The 15604-nt window shown below is 39.3% G+C and overlaps 1 protein-coding gene across 4 annotated transcripts in view; it reads right to left on the bottom strand.

The window, feature by feature from the left end:
• The window catches only part of Nfib (nuclear factor I B), a 213453-nt gene that overhangs the window by 41566 nt on the left and 156283 nt on the right, over positions 1 to 15604 (bottom strand). The window lies entirely within an intron of this gene.

Below are 15604 nucleotides of genomic sequence, written 5' to 3'. Positions count from 1 at the left end.
CACCAGATCCCAAAACTGGAGTTACGGATAGTAGCAAGCGCGATGGAAATGTAGGAACCAAGTCTGGGGCCTCTGCAAGAGCAGAGAGTTCGCCTAACAGCTGAATCATTGCTGCTGTCCCCATTTCAAATTTGCAATGACTGGTGATTTTAAAGAGACAGTGACTTACTATTTGACTCTTAGATTTTCTTTTGTCTCCATGAAAAGTGAAAAACAAACAAACAAACAACCTGAGGCATATAAATCAGTCTTCCCGACCTTCTGACAATGGGCGATGAAGGGCCACACACGGCATGGAAAAGAGTGGTTCCCAGTCCACTCAGAAGTACAGAAGAGTTGTTCTGTCTGAAGCACTTCCAAAAACAAGAGCCCTAAAACTACCACAACCATCAGAATGCTCACCAAACACAGCCAAACTCATAGGAGTCTCTTTTCAGAAAGGAAGAAGTCAAATGTCATTTGTATAAAAGTTTAAGCTTATGAATGATTTTATCATTTTTGACTTATGTAATTAAAATTTTTTCTTAATCAAAATAATACCTTTCGTTTTTGGGAGTAGTTGCCAGATGTCTACTTAGGGGAGTGGAGGTGCTCTTTCAGACATCTGTCTAATAATAGCAGTATTAGAATGTAGCTTTATTTCTTTCTCTTCCCATTAAGTGAAATGAATTCTGGGCCCATTAATCAATAAAGAAACACCGCTATGTGTATGGAAAGGGCACTATGCTACGCACTCAGAGACACAGAAGTGAATTCCTCTCAGAGGAAAGCACAGCTCTATGGACTGAGGGGAAACAGAAAGGCAATTATGTGGGGATCTCGGGGCTGAGTTTCTAGACATTGCATTTTAACCACGAATCAAACTTGTATTGTTTTGATTTTAATTTTATTTTGAAAGTCTGTAGTCTAATAGACTTCCAACATAAGAATGACATCATTTCTATTTTTAATGCACTTATATACTATATAAAAAGTGGTTGGGGACTGAAAATATGAAAGAGATGGCTTTTGTTGGCTCGCGTGTCAAGAAAAACAGATGCTGTGCTTTCTGCATCCCACTGCTCCTCAAGAAGGAAGAATAATACATAAAAAGATTTTTTTTTTTTGGTTTTTCGAGACAGGGTTTCTCTGTGGTTTTGGAGCTTGTCCTGGAACTAGCTCTTGTAGACCAGGCTGGTCTCGAACTCACAGAGATCCGCCTGCCTCTGCCTCCCAAGTGCTGGGATTAAAGGCGTGTGCCACCACCGCCCAGCAATAATACATAAAAAGATTAAATTGAAAATTAGTTGAACAAAGCTGGGCAATGTATAAATATATAATAAGTTGAATGATAATACATACATAATAAAGGGTAAGTTTAATAATACATAAGGTAAGGCCACTGAAGAGAAAGAAAGCAGTAAGACAAGAAGTAGCTGGTACTTCTTCTAAAAGAGGGCAGGAACACCTCACAGCTGGTAAAAAAGAGGGAAAAGCCAGGAAATCCTTAGCGTTAGTACAAGATGTAAGTTCTATTTCTAGAGAAGTCATTTGTAATTGAAATTACTTCACATTGGAAACTGTCCCAAAATTTGACTGTCTTTCTATCTTTTTCCAGTTTATATATTTTTTTCATTTATTTCATTGGTTTGTATAGAGATAGTCTTATTATATAGTCCAGAAGGGTCTTGAACTCAGAATCCTTCTGGCTCAACCTCCCAAGAACTGGGATTCCTTCCACACATACACAGTATGTTTGCCAGCAGACCTTTGCACTTGTCCCTTTCTGAATCAAGAATTTTAACAGTGTACTTGAAAGCCGGGCGGTGGTGGCCCACGCCTTTAATCCCAGCACTCGGGAGGCAGAGGCAGGCGGATCTCTGTGAGTTCGAGACCAGCCTGGTCTACAAGAGCTAGGTCCAGGACAGACTCCAAAACCACAGAGAAACCCTGTCTCGAAAAACCAAAAAAAAAACAAACAGTGTACTTGAAGGGTCAAAGGAATGTGTTTCCATCCTTCAGCCTCCTTGAGTGACGTTTTCTCCCTTATTAAATTAGGTTTCCCTGTTCTCTTCTACTTACACCATGCTTTGTCCGGCTGAACATACTTAGGCAAACCATAATTCCACCTGGGAAACTTTGGAGATCTACGGCCAGTAACATGGCGTAGCAGGCACAGGCACCTGTATCAAGCTTGGTGATCTGAGCCTGACGCTCAGAAATCACATGGTTGGTGAGAACTGGCCCCTGTAGGTTTTCCTTTGCCCGTCACATCACATGAAGGGCAAGGTTTGCACACATACACACAAGCGTGTGTATACACCCACAACACAATAAAAAAGTAAATAAATGTAAGAAATATTGAGGTCTATATGTCACTAGCAATCTTATGCTAAAACCTTATATTACTTGATGACTTAATCATTTTTCATCTGTTCATACACACACACATACACACATATATTTATATATATGATGTTGAGGATGGAAATAACTTAGAAATGAAATAACTTAAAAATGAAATAAATATGCAAAAAATATAGGATTCAAAGAAAGCTGGAAAGGATAAAGCAGGTCCATGTCTAGGTAGTGTATTTTCAAATCTCTTACATCTGAAATGAGCTGCGTGAGATGAGGTGTTGACCGGTAGCACAGTGAGCACAATTAACCCAACATGGCTAGTCTCAAATGCACATTCCATGAACCACAAAAGGAATATATTATTTTGTGAGAAAAAGAATCTATTTTCAATAAAAGGAAAAATAAGCCTCATAATGGAAAAATGATTCAGCAACAAAAACAAAAGGGTAGTTGAATGGAAACCAAAGAGAGACGGCAAAGCCAACCACTGAGCACCCAATAAGTAGGAGGGGATTTGGCTGCACACCAAATTCAAGGTGCTCAGCAAGACCCACTGGTTCCGTGCTGGTGAGACTCACAATCCAGTGAAAGGGGCAGATGTAAGAGACAAAAATTCATTAACTAATCATAACCATGGTAATATTAGATTGTACCAAGGATTCTTCTTCATGCCAAAAGACTAGGGAGGCCAAGCCTTCAAAAAGGAAGGTTGGTGTTGAAGGCACTACTCCTTGCTGTCCACGCCCGTGCAGATTAATAATTGGACAATTAGCTATGGCTTTAGAACTAATTATATAGTGAATTATAAAATAAAGTATCTCCCAAGAACAACAACAACAATAAAAGGTTGAGTGAGTTACTGATAAGAGTTCACAAGGACTTAAGCCTATCTTTAAACAAGCATTTTTCAAACCAAGTTATAGTAACTTCTACTAGCTAGCCTGAATTTTTGGCACTGGAACATGTATACATCCTAAGCCCTGATGTGTCATTCATTCCACAGCATCACTTTAAAGAGATAAAACGCCTACACAAATAAGGAGTTAGATCAACTCATCTCCCAACAAGGTAATTTCGGCTACAAAAGGCGCAAGCCGCAGCGAAGTACAGCGTATGTACTCTGCTAGGCGGCAGCTTGCACAAATGGCGCTCCAGATGTATATCTGTTCAAGGCAGCCCAAGGCAACAATTTTGATCGATTCTAATGTGATAAAATGCTGCAGGGAAAGTGTGCAGAAATGTGTTTACGTCAGCCCTTAATTAAACTGTTGTTCACGTCCAAAGGACCTTAGGAAACACTGGTGAGACGTTGAGTTCTGGCAATCTCTTCATCAAAGCAAAGGCCCCCTTCCTCGGTCTGTAGCAGCCTGTCATCTAAGTTGCTCCCAGGATAAATGTTACACGGCACTCCAATCACTTAGCCACCTGTTAGCAAAACTTTACCAAAGTCAACTAGTGATCTCGGGCAAGCTTGAACAGCCACCTTTAGCACCTGCCTGCCGGGGACACCTGCTCTCCTTCCACGTAGGCTGACTTCTCCAGTGTGTCCAACTACACTAAGGATACCAACCCGATTTCTGTAGCCAACCTAGAAAACAAACCATTTTACTTGCTAAGAAATTTCTATTCTTTTCCTATAACACATTGGATCTGTAACTGTTTCAAATTAATTATGCTAAAAGTCCACAAGACACCCTACATTTCTGGGAGCTGCTATTTTTAGCCTACCATGACACTAAATTATAACATAGTAATGGTTGTGCCAGTTTTATGGCTTAGGAAAACATATTTCTATGTAATTAACAAAGAAGTAATTGCATGGAAATATTTTAAAAGGTTGATCATTTTATATATTCCTCAGCTGTCTTCCTTCCTTACTTGGCAGACTCATAAGCAAGTCTAAATGAACTTTACGCATACAAGCCCACACTGGCTATCGTCTTATTTGCTAGTACTGAACGCTAATGTATGTTTTGTTTCTGCACTTAAAAAGCTATAGTCATGGTTTTAACTATCTTCTTAGTTTTTACATTATTAAGCTGTTGGACATTTTAAGGTATCTCCCTCTGACCCCGATATACACGCACACACACACACACACACACACACACACACACACACATTTTTCCCAGAAATCAAGGTACAATACAAAAAGAGCTGGGAAACTTCTGTGAACTTTGACCCTCTTGTATGATGCAGACCAGAGAAACAGAATATTTAGCTCGAAGACAGCGCACTGACCGGAGTTGGACAAGATTATATTACAGTCACATCTTACTAAGTTGTTAGTCCCTCTGAGTTCTCTACTTTTCTTTTTATTTTGGACTTTTGCAGGTTTTAGACATTTATACATTAAAATCTTTCTATAGGTTTACACAAACTGAGGTGGGCACTGAAAATCTCTTCAGACGCCAAACTCATTTCTCGAAGAAGGCAAAGGTGGTCAACACATCCATTATTTCATTGTAACTGTCAAGCCCCGTACAACACTCCAAGTGCAAGACGATCTCTACACTAAGAAGGAGCATTCCTGCTTTCTGTTATAACGCCTAGTGGAAGCTGAAAGACAATATAAAAGAGATGAACTATGTGCATAAAATAATAATGTTATTTAGAATAGATGAGATAATAAACGAGAGCCTTCCAAATCATGTGTGTGGGGGTGCTCTCTGGAGCTGGAGTCTGGTATTTTTACTTCAGGCCACAAATCCACAGGCAACTTTGAGACAAGGAAATGGCTTGGGCTCTGTGCCCAGAGGAAAGGTGAAGGCAGAGAGAATGGTTTGCCAACTAAATGCTGAGAGACCACAGTTTCTCCTCTTGTGATTTTGCCTTGGGGAAGATAAAGTTGAGGAGAGAACAGTTTACCTGTTATTTACAATGCTATAAACGTTTTGTAAAAATCTTGTAGTCAGCAAAGCTACGTTGAAATGGCCTGATTATTATTTCAGAATCCAGTCCAGAGCTCAGATGTGTTTATTTCAATTGGTTTCCCTGAGCAGACTGACAGATCTTTTCTGTCATAAGATTTAACTATTAATCAAATACTGTTGGCAGGAAGCTTGCCCTGGAGGGTGAAGAAAGGAGAGGGGAAGAAGGGAGAGAAGAAAACATAAGAGGCGAGTGAGGGAGAGGGAAAGGGTCCGGGAAGGAGCACACTGAGGGCTGCGTCTTCACTTAAAAGCTCTGCTAAATCTCATGGCTTTTCCAATGTCTCTACTGCTTTCATAGCAAAATGGAGGCAGCCAAGTTCATAGGAAAAAAGTTGTGCTCTAACCCCTGACAGATTAAACGACGTACAAATGACAATAAGAGAGGCGCTGGGGCGGAGTCAAGACTCTACAGATTAAACGACAATAAGAGAGGCGCTGGGGCGGAGTCAAGACTCTAGAGAAGCTGGTTCGTAAATACACTTTATAGGGCATACTGCAAATTTTCTTACAGGGCTGTGTGCTGCATCTTCAGTATTTCTGCCGTGGAGGGGAAGATAAGCTAGTTATGCACTGGTAGTATAAACAGAAGCTGAGCAAGACCTTGCTGAACTCTCTGCCAATGTTTGCCAAGGGCTTAGAAATTGACATAAAACTAAATCGAGTGTTTTACAGTAAAATGTGTATCTATTCTTTCTGAGCTTCTACTGGGTGACTTGCTAGGAGGCTACAGTTTGTTAACGTCCAAAGAGTGAAACACAGAGAAATGAGCCCAGAAGAGCTAAGAGGATAGACACGCAGTGGTGTTCAATCTTATTCGCTGAGACTGAGAACTCAAACATCACCTACAAATTTATCAGCAAGCAGGAACTCAAAAATTTCATATCAACCAGGTTTAGTGGCGCACACTGATAATTTTATCACTTAGGAGGCAGAGTTAGAAGGAATAGGAGTTCAAATTTGTCCTAGAGACCTCCCCCATAACCACTCTACCCCCCCCAAAAAAAGAAAGAAAAGCAACAAAATTTTTTTTTTGGTATGCCCCAAGAGCAGTATGGTCACAGATATCTTAAAGTGGAAATTGAATGACATGATAAGCTGCCAATATACTACCAATGAAAAACAAAACGTATAAAATCATGTCTCATATAGGCCCAACAGTGCAAAACGACAACTCAAACTGAAACATGTAGAAAATTCAGTTAAAACTACCTAGAAATTTGACTCATACAGGTCAACAAGGTATTAATAAGAGTCAATCCAGGTTTTACCCATGTAAAACAATTAGGGGCAATTGTTTCTCTTATTTGAATTTTATAGTTTGCCTTCTCAAGTTTCCTATAAAAGACTATTACTTTCACCAAAAGTATTAGAAATATTTTATATAAATGTGCTATAAAACCTCCTAGAAAAATATTTTGTCAAAATATTAGAAATATGTTTGAAGTTCCAAAGACTGTTATTAATTCCCAATACTGAGTTGACAACAATGGATCTTGCTGTGTGTCCAAAGTCACAATATGAAAAGGTAAAACATCTTTTGCAGAGCTCTAAGATGGAGTGGTAAATAGAACACTAGGAACGAAGTTAAAGACAAACACCATCTCTGACAACACAGTAAAGAGAACATGAGAACAGGATTACAAGGACTCTTGTAGATGTGAGATTTCACAGCTATGTGATGGATGTGGGTATGGACTTCCTACACACTCAAGTTCACAAAGTGTTCTGGATGTCATGACGAGACACATGGATCTAATCCCGCTGCAGTAGTCTGATGATGATGCCACAGGGTTCAAAGACTCTGCCGGGCACAGAAAGCATCCCTGGATCTACGCACAAGCATCCCTGGATCTACGCACAGCATCCCTGGATCTACGCACAAGCATCCCTGGATCTACGCACAAGCATCCCTAGATCTACACACAGCATCCCTGGATCTACGCACAAGCATCCCTGGATCTACGCGCAACATCCCTGGATCTACGCACAAGCATCTCTGGATCTACGCACAGCATCCCTGGATCTATGCACAGCATCCTTGATCTACGCACAGCATCCCTGGATCTACGCACAGCATCCCTGGATCTACGCACAAGCATCCTTGGATCTACGCACAGCATCCCTGGATCTACGCACAAGCATCCTTCTACCTCCCATCCAGAATTAGCCAGAAAAATGGCAGGCTGCATCGAGAGGGTAAGATGTCAACTTGAATTTGATTTTTCAATCTTTTTTATTTTTAATGAAATCAATTTTTCTTAAGAGGAAAAACATGGTAACGTTTGTGCTAAAGAAAAAAAAATCCTGCTTTAAGTATGAGCCATTCAACCCCAATCACACTTGAGTAAAGTGCTTACTGTATTTTTCAGCAACTTGAATCGTTTGTGATGGTTGAAGACTCTTGTATATTTTAACCCAAGCCCAGTGGCCTAGCATGTCACTACAAGCCTGCACGATTCCGCGGCTCCATAAAGTAGGTGTTTAAGCTTACACCTATATTTAACGCAATGCTAAAGCTGAAATGGCTTTGTAATTCAAAAAATACCTTCCTGTCACATCTTAAAAACAAGTTTCTGAATAATAAAGAACAGTGCTACAAGAACAAATAATGGATAAATTAAATTTCTTTTTTTAAAAATACTTCAAACTGCTTTTGTCCGTTGGCAATTTCATCTTAACAGGCATTAAAGGATCTTGAGTAATGTCAGTAAACATAATTTGAAAGGGGAAAAATGCCAAACAAGTACACGGGACACGGAGCACGTTCTCTTCCCCTTTTAAGCAACAGCATAGGTAAATAAATGGCTGAGAGTCAGCAGTCTCTGGGGAGAGATCTAGCTATGGGGTCTTGTTAGTGTTAAGCATCCGAGAGCTATGGACTATAAAATAAAATCAATACTGTAACCTTAACTGTAAAAGTCAGAAAGATACTGGAAGTGTTCTAATTTAACAAGATTATAGATGACTTTTTGGAGGTGGACATTTGGGAAATAGCCACGCATTTAGAAACACTTAAGCTGCAGGACCCGCAAGGATCCTATAGCTATGGACACTGTTGTCTTCCACAATGGTAAGTTAGGGCAGTTTAAGTGATGTGCTACTTTAGTAGATTTACAGGAAACCCTCCAAGTCTTCGAAATGACCTGGACCTTACTTCAAATAAAATCTGAGAGAGTAAACTAATTGCTTGGGAACAATTATGATTCGCTACAACTTAGCAAGTAGAAAAAAATTATAAAAATTTGAAAGTCATCATTGCAAATATGATCACTGCACTTAAATTCTGTTTCTTACAGTGGAAAAATGGTCAAAGCAAGCATAAATTCTAGTATTTAATCTATACTTTTTCCTCCAATAAATGTAAATGAAGAAAAAAATGTCTGTCAATGAAATTACTCGAATGATATATTTATTATCCTAATGGTTTTAGAAATCACGTGAAATTGATCAGTAACAAAACCTCTATTTGGTAATGGACCAATTACATTTTCAAGATAATGTCAATGAAACAGAATATTGTCACAGGGTAATGGCCTCCTACTGCTAGGTTCCCAGTCACTTAGAGAAAATAAATGTTGCCGTCTGGCTGAGTCATTTGTTTTCAAAGTAGGAGACACTGATCCCATAACAAGGTTCTGTATAATAACTCAATCTCTATCAATCAGTGGTTGCAGCTGAATGGAACAGGACAGGACATGTATTTGTGAGATTTGGACATTCCTGAAGTATAAGGCAAAACATTCAGTGCCTCCAAGCACATAAACAATCCAATTATTATGTTATTCAATGGGAGCATTAAAAGTAAACATTTAAAAGTTAACTTAAGAAATGGAAGACCTGTGGATTTTTCAAAAAGACCTACATTAATGGAAGTTTAAAAACTCAAAGACAGGTCAAGTGTCCTTTCTGTGAGATGCTTGGGGCCAGAAGGTTGGGGTTTCAGAGTGTGGGATATTGGTACATGCAGAATGGAGCACCTTGGAATGCAATGCAAGTCTAAACAAGAATTCGGTTATGCACGTACACCTTATACACATACCCTGAAGGCAGCTTTATACAATATTTTGAGTGTGTGTATGTGTTTAGACTGCAATCCAAAACATAAAGTCGGGTGTGGAATTTTCCACTATGACATCATGAAGCATTTCTAGAAGTGTTTCAGATTTTTGAATATGAGACTACCTAACCGGCCAAACTCTGACTATAACTGACATAAAATCTGAAACACTAGACACAAAGAAAACTTCGTATCTAAGTTTTTGTTTTGTTGTTTGTTTGTTTGTTAAATATGGGAAATCTCCAACCATTACCACTATGGCTAATAATCAATGTGTAAAGCCATAGGGTGGGATTTTTATACAAACCTACAGAAGCCAGAGGACAGTTTAGAGGAGTTGGTTCTGCCCTTTTACTAAATGGGACCTGGGAATTGAAAGCAGGCCTTCCATCTTGGTGGCAAGAGGCTTCACCTGATGGCCCATCTCGCTGGAGCAGAGGTGGGATTCTCAGAAGGGACTTGAAGCTGTTGTAAACTTGGCATCTGACAGGTATTAAATCCTCCATAAATGACTGCCCCGGATGAAAACAAAATCTTGCCTTTCTCATTTATGTACAGTTTAAACTCACACAATTTCTTTACTGACAGAAGGAAGGAAGAGGCTATCTGGTAAAGAATATGCAGAGATTTGAAAGTCTAAGTAAAACACAGTGACAATGTTGGAATTTTTACTCCAAAACAGAACTTTTGATATATATGGGGTCTTAACTTCGGAGTGCACGTTTTTTAGATTGTTACTCCGGAACTGTGTTTGTTAAACTGAAATTGGCACCACGTGTTTTAAAAACCTCTAAGAAACTCTTAGAAGTACGTATAACCAAATGGCTTGATTCACTTAAAATATTTTTTAATTGCTGGAAGATAGAAAATACAAGGCTGGCAGAGTAGTAACAGTTTACATAGGGTAATGGCCCATGCAGATGAAGTTCATAGTTCTCTTTATGTATTTTTCATGGCAGGAAAACTTTCGAGAATTGTACCCAGTCACCTGCTTCTCACCAGCTATTCTCCACATTTATTCATGGAAACGGCTCAGACTTGTAACATGTGTAACCAAAAATATTTAATCCTAGTATTAAAGTTGGTTTTATATACATGTATTTTACACACACGATTTATATACATGTATTTACATATTTTACAGAACAAAATTATGTTTTGAGAACCTTACAGAACCCTGAAAATGTATCAATTTATTTCTGTTCTCTTCTTTTTGTTCTTTAATGCCTAACAAGATTTAAGATGAAGTTCTCCAGGAAAACTATTTGCCTGTGAGACTCGTGAGGGAAACTGGCCAGATCGCCTTCTCTCTGAAAAAGGCCTGGGAGCTGGAGGGAAAGCTGATGTCTGGCGGTTCCAGCGCTGTGATCTGTGGAGAAAAATCAAGCTCTCGCTGTGCGGGCCATCAAGACTCTAGTAACTCTGGTTTTCCAAACTTCTTCAGAACACATTTTTGGAGAACCATAAATCAATGTAAAGGGATTTAAAGCAAAAGGATTGATTATGCCGCAGTACACTGCAAGCAACGTATCCCAGGCCTCGGGATCTTCAAGGTTCCTACTTGTCAATTTTAATCTGTTTCATCAAGTTATCAAATAGAAAGTTGTTGTTACTCAGAGCTAATTACGAATTAGGTTTTTCTGCAAAATTGGTGTTTTTAAATCATTAAGTTTCTGGAGCACGAAACCTGGCCTCAACTTTTCCATATTAACCAGTCCGGGCCCTTGCGATGTGCACACGGCTTGCCCCGCCCACCTTGCCGGTCTCCATTCAAACACATGAAAGGCGCCCGGACTGATATCTGTTAATTAGCAGGCAACAAGAGGAATTCTAACGAGAGCCTTCAGGAATAATTTACTGTTCTCCTTGCTGTTTTGAAGATGGTCATGTGATTTTTTTTTTCAACCTCAGCAGTGTAGCTGAAGGGACTAATCCACGCATAGCAGGGTCTCTGAGATTCGTTTTCCGATATCATGGTGGGGGTGAGGGGAGCGCTCAGCTCCAGACCTTGACTTCTGATACTTTGTGTAAGAAGCTGAAAGAGGAAGATTTAAAACTAGGCTTATACGTTAAATGCAAACCAGTTCCCATACACGTTTATCCCACCAAAGGGTTTTTACCTCTGCTTTTACTTTTTCAAGTTAAGAGAAAGAAAAAAAAAAAACATTTGAAGATTTGCCATTTGATTCCTGTGATGCCAACTCTAAGAACAGAATTGGTGGTCAATGGGTCCCCAAAGGCAGCTGGAAAGTTTCGCCTGCCAGGTCACTCCCTGCCTTCTCGAGGACTGCTTTTAACGTTAATGACTCTCAGAGAACAGCTACCCAGCCAAGCATGAAAGTTGTGGCTTCCCTCCGCTCCCACAGCTCACAGGAACCTTGAGATTCCAGCCTTCATCAAATAGGAGTTTGGGCTCTGGCGCTCTCCCAGTTTGGGACTTAATGCTCCCTCTAGCTCCTCCCATCGTGGAGGAGGAAGGCCTCTGAATTCACACACAATAAGCACGCTAATCTAATCTAGTCAGCAGCCCCTCCTGGAAAGTCTCATCGCACAGCAGTATATTAAATATTCTACATATTCATTCACCAAAGAAGAAAGTTTAAATTGAGTTAAAACAGAACTTTGCACACTTAGTTGACCGCTCCTATCTGGCGCATCTGTGAACATTCCTTGAACTCAGGTTAAGCGGTACTGCTCTTGAATCTGGTTCTCCTGCACGCTGCCTCACTCCACGGACCTACTACCCCTACTCACTTCCTGATTCAGCTCAAGATAGAACACAGGCATCTTAGTCTCTAGCTCCCTCTCTTCCTGCAGGCCCTTCGCTCGAGTTCATTTGTTGAAAGCAAACACTAGCTCCTCGGAGAACTTCAGAAAGTACAAACTGTAGGTTAGAGCACTGGCAACTTTGCTGGGAAAAATACTAACAAAGTTAATGGCTGGAACTTAGAGCTATACCCAAACTTCAGACAGACTTGCTGGAGAGGCTTATTTACGCATCAGAACTTCGGTGACATTGTGTTTATGTGTGCGGTGCTGGGAATGGACCCATGGCCTGGCGCATGCTCAGCCAGCACTTACCTACCACTGAGCTACGCTGTCTGCTGTTAAATATTTTTTTTTTAAAAAAAAATAGTAATTGTATTTTCTAGAACTTGTTGTAATCAGAATATGATGCCTGTATAGTCTTAAAAGTTCAGTTTGAATTTTTAACTAACTTCAATTATGTATCAGTATATAAATAGTCTCAATTTTTCTAAGGTTCCACCTTACTGATTTTGTATAAAGAGTTATAGCTCATGGTACTTCAAAAGTAAGTTAGCTCCAAAGCATGAAGGCAATCATTTGTAACCTGCTTTACTTATTTATTTTTGGTAAGGCCTTTTTTTCATAAATAATTATTTCTCTCCAGCAGGTTCAAGGCTAGCAACTTTCTCAATCATATTTGTGTGCCTGATTCCTATAAAAATTATTATCATATGATAAAATTGATAAATGCTAAACGTGTCAAATTATCTCAGTCCTAAATACATAGAAATTAATAAACTTTTACTACATGAGAAGTCCTTTATGTTGATATTTTATCTAAGATTACAAGTTGCCTTACTGTTTATCAGACTGAGAAGCCATTAAATTTCCCATTCAGAAATTTTCAACAATGTGTAACCTATCAATCAGTCTATTAAATTCCTGGACATTAGAATAAAACCAGATTTAGTCTCATGAAATTAACCTGAAATAGAGAGAAAAAAAAAAACATGACTTGTATAAATTTTCATCTTGTGTTGCAAGTTATAAAGCATTGTTCCCGTCCTTTCAAGAGAAGTCAGCTGGGAACCAAGTTTCTTAATATGCTCTAGAAGATACAATTAAATATAGACAAGTTCTCCAGAGACCTTTTAGTGGATAAATGCTGGAATCAAACACATGTCCAACCTGCATGTTTTATGAACTTAATCATTAAGATCTTAATGAAGAAAAAGTCAACCAAAAGAAATACTTAGGGCTGAGGCTGTAGCTCAGGGGTAGAGTGTCTGCACAGTAGCATCAGTCCTTGGGCTGAATCCTCGGCATGACCCCCCAAAAAAAGAAAAAAAAAGAAAGAAAAATGAAGCAGTTGGAAGTTTCAGACCTCGGGGTTTAGAGGGGAGACTAAGGAAAGGGAATATTCTAGCCAGACCTCAGGAAAGGAAGGCAGTCACTGCTCTGGTTCCTCATCGCTGCTCTGGTTCCTCATGCCCGCTATTAGTTTCTTCTTCATTCGAATCATAACTGACAAATTTAATTCCTATCAACATGTTATACACTCCTCTCTCGAACATTTAAATATTATTTAGTTTAAATCTAGTTTTGTCTACCTTTGCAAAGTTAAAAACTATAATTTTAAAATTGGAAAATATGTTTTGAAAAGAAAAAGCGATATACAACTATGTCTTTAATATGCAAAAATAAAAATGTTTTAACATAAAGTATTAAAAACTACATAGGTCTACATTAGCACATGAAAGCTAGATTTGGAATGAATGTTTTGTATAAATTCTTTTTTTTTTTCTTTCAAGACAGGGTTTTTCTGTAGCTTTGTAGCCTGTCCTGGAACTAGCTCTTGTAGACCAGGCTGGCCTCGAACTCACGCAGATCCAACTGCCTCTGCCCCCGAGTGTTGGGATTAAAGGCGTGCGCCACCACCACCTGGCAAATGTTTTGTATAAATTCTTTTAAAGATAAAAGAGAAATAATAACTCAGTCACATTACATCCCTTATTTCTGCCTTGGAATAGAAAATATTATAACATAGTGTCCATAATCCTATTACTTTCTATTCTTACATTTCAAAATTCATCTTTGAAAGGGGGCCAGAAAAGATGTTAATAGACAGCTAATAATCATAGATTAAGGCAGATATCCAGGGAATAATAATAATAGCATTTCTGTCTATTAAAAACAGCAGCCTGTGACGATCAACCAGTGAGTGCTGTTGAGTACCACAGTGTGTGAGAAGTGACTGGGAGATGCTAGCCCGATGCTGTCTGGCAAGCAATGCTCACTCAGCAGTGCCCTAGACAGTGCCTGAAGAGCAGACCAAGATGCCTAGAGACACTATGAAGATGGCCAAGAACAATCATGGGGCATTTGATTTTGAAAATTTAAGAAATGGATTTCCCTCTAAGAACAAAAGCACCATGCTGGGCTCAACTTGTTTGTGAAGATAGTCCTGTCCTTGGGTTTCTCACTATGGTTGAAGCCTTCTTCCCACAATGGCTTATTGTGCACATTCAAAACCCCCAGTTCTCAAATTCCAAGTGGCAGGTGCTTTTAAGCACATGAGAAGGAACATTCCTCATTGCTCTTACACAGTCTGCTCTTCCAGCCTCCTCTGATAGTGTTAGTCATCTTGACAATAGAACATCATCAAGACAATGCAATAATTTTACAAAGAGGAAGAATGACAGTTTCCCTTCTACTTTTCAAAAATGTTTTACAATACGTCGTGAGATTAGCTCTGCTGAATGGTGGAAGGGAAATCAGTTCTCGCGGAGTGACACTCTACAATAAAGAACACCTACACTTCGGCAACACTCTTATCCACAGGTGCTCAGTGCTGTCATTACTCCCGTTCGGATCTGTCCCAGAATCGCTTCTGCCAGAGAAAATACGGCTTTGTTTAGAGAAAAGTGGCAACGTCAGTCAAACAAGGACTGAAGCATGAAGGGCTGTGCTTTTTTTTTTTTTCCACTTCGGTAGCTCTGTTATTTCTTGAGACTGGATGCTGATTAGTGTCTCATTTACCTGATCAATGTTTACTATGGCCCTACTATGCAGCAGTGTTGCCTTTGGTGCTAATGCAGCCATTGTCAAAACAGTTGACTTCAGCTGGACGGCGGTGGTAGCGGCACATCTTTAATCCTACCACCTGGGAGGCAGAGTTGGGTGGATCTCTGAGTTTGGGGCTAGCCTGGTCTACAAGAGCTAGTTCAAGGACAATTAGGACTGTTACACAGAGAAACCTGTCTTGAAGAAAATCAAACAAACAAACAAAAAAAAAAACCCAAAACACAAAAACCATGGTATAGATATATCTAAACAATATATAAATACAGAATTATATATTATGAATACAATGAAAGAGTAATACTGGCTACCAATACACAAAAGCAGGAAAATGAATTTAGATTGAAACTTCTCAGTGCATGATGAGCCATTAAGGATATTAAGAAATTTGCCAGAAGAAAGCTAGGAAAGAACACTTCAGAAGGCATGTCTTCTAAAAAAAGTT

This window comes from Chionomys nivalis, chromosome 11, assembly GCF_950005125.1.
Source record: "Chionomys nivalis chromosome 11, mChiNiv1.1, whole genome shotgun sequence".
In the NCBI taxonomy this organism is placed as follows: Eukaryota; Metazoa; Chordata; class Mammalia; order Rodentia; family Cricetidae; genus Chionomys; species Chionomys nivalis.
This window is presented reverse-complemented; position numbering and strand designations above follow the sequence as displayed.